This window comes from Aplysia californica, unplaced genomic scaffold (assembly GCF_000002075.1).
Source record: "Aplysia californica isolate F4 #8 unplaced genomic scaffold, AplCal3.0 scaffold00109, whole genome shotgun sequence".
NCBI classification, from domain to species: domain Eukaryota; kingdom Metazoa; phylum Mollusca; class Gastropoda; order Aplysiida; family Aplysiidae; genus Aplysia; species Aplysia californica.
The window spans coordinates 117728-119703 of NW_004797379.1; positions in this window are offsets into that span (position 1 = coordinate 117728).

Genomic DNA, 1976 nt, shown 5'->3' on the forward strand with positions numbered 1-1976 from the left:
GAGAGAGAGAGAGAGTCAGAGTGAAAGAGAGGAGGTAAGGAGTGTGAGAGAGGCAAAAGGTGAGAAAGAGAGAGATATAGATCGGGGTTTCAGCTAGTGTCTTTTAAGAAAACATGGCTGTGAAATCAAATAGAAAGAATACACTAAACATTCAAACAAATATGGACCGTGGGTGGTTGGCAGGTGCTCTGGTGTGGTTTGCTCCTTCTTTCCTATCAAACATCTATCGTCCTTATCTCCACTCCTTCTTTTTTGTGTATGTTACTCTCTTGTAACACATTTATTCTTCGGCACCTATATGACCTTATTGTGTTGCAAGTGCCGTATACCTCTTACTAAAACAAAAAAATATGGACCCAGATTTAGAAAAAATAACAACCAGATACCCATCGACAGATCCTTTCCCCCTGTCTCCATCCTGCATGAATGTACCAAAGTACAGAATGAGATACATGGGGAGAAGAGAATCCAATAGACGTGTAGAGAGATGAGATACCTCTGCGTGCACATCCCACAGACATAGCCTATTGATGAACGACGCCGTGGAATCAGGCTCTCGTCAATTTTGGGACATGTAGAGTTTTTGGTTACACCTTAAAGCTTCTTTTATTTTTGCCTTGTTTTGGATTTTTTAAAAATATCCATTTGTCATGAATAGAAGTCGAGACTTTTGCGAATGAAGGAGGTGGGGATCACCTGGCTACAGAGGTAAAATTAGTGAGAAAACGATCGTCAAAGATGAGTTATTTCCCAAGCTTGGAAGTCCGTGGAAACTGAAAATTTACATACATTTTTGTGAAATTTATCAAAGTTCATCAGTAAAATCCCACATAAAAGTGTTCTCTAATGGGCATGAAAGGTATTGAGCCAAAAATCGAAAATTCGATAAAAATTTTCAAACCTGTGGAAAAAATGCCAGTTTCTTCATTTTAATTATATTGACGAGCGCCTGATTTCACCACGCTGACTCATATAATACATTCTCACATCCCACAGACATAGCCTAATACATTCTCACATTCCTACATTCACGCAAGTCTCGAGCACTCTCGCGCATCTTGGAACAAGAGAACTACTTCCGACCAAACGACGCAGACTGTGATGCGCACGAATTCTTCCACCAAATTCTCCCCATTCTCCAAAAAGCTGGGAATGATATTGGTCGTGAAATGTCGGGGACAGACGTACGCTATCTGTTTCCGGTTTGGATGTGTTTTTCTACAGAAAGGTTATCTCCCTTAGGGAGTGCGGCATAAAGGGATCCTTGAACACCGCTTGGGTCCCGCTGAGCAGGAGCAACACACGCGCAAGATGTGCAGTTGATGAGTGCATGTGTGTGTGTTTCTTTTCTCTAGCACGGCTGCTCTCAACATGCAATATCTCTTCACGTGTGGTTGTGCTCTTATCTTATCGTCTGCTGTTTTCACTGCTCACTCACTCAGTCTGTCAGTCTGTTGGGGCTGTGAGTTTTGACTTAGTGAGCGAGCTCCCAGGTGGTGGGTGGGTGAGAGTGGTAGGTAGATAGATAGCGCAGGGGGTGTACAGAGAGAGAGAGGGGGAGGGGAGAGACAGAGACAGAGAGACAGACACACACAGAGAGGGAGAGACAGAGACAGAGAGAGAGACAGAGAGAGAGACAGAGAGAGAGAGAGACACACACACAAAGAGAAAGAGAGAGAGAGAGAGAGGCAGGAGGAGAGCCGGGGAGGAAGCAGAGACAAGATCTGGTTAGCTAATCATCAAGAACACAGGTTTAAGAAGAAAGTCGTCGGAAGAGTGTCCCCACATAGGTAAAAAGGCCGTAACACGGATGCTTTATTGTGCTCTTGCCATGAATTCTACTAATTTGATTGTAACATTGGTCTCTTTTAAGGACAAGCGGGCTAACCCAGATTTCGGGGGTTTCCAGATACCTTGACCTACACCAAAAGTGGGCATTGCCCTCTACCTATAGGAGAAGTTTGGTTTCATTGGTG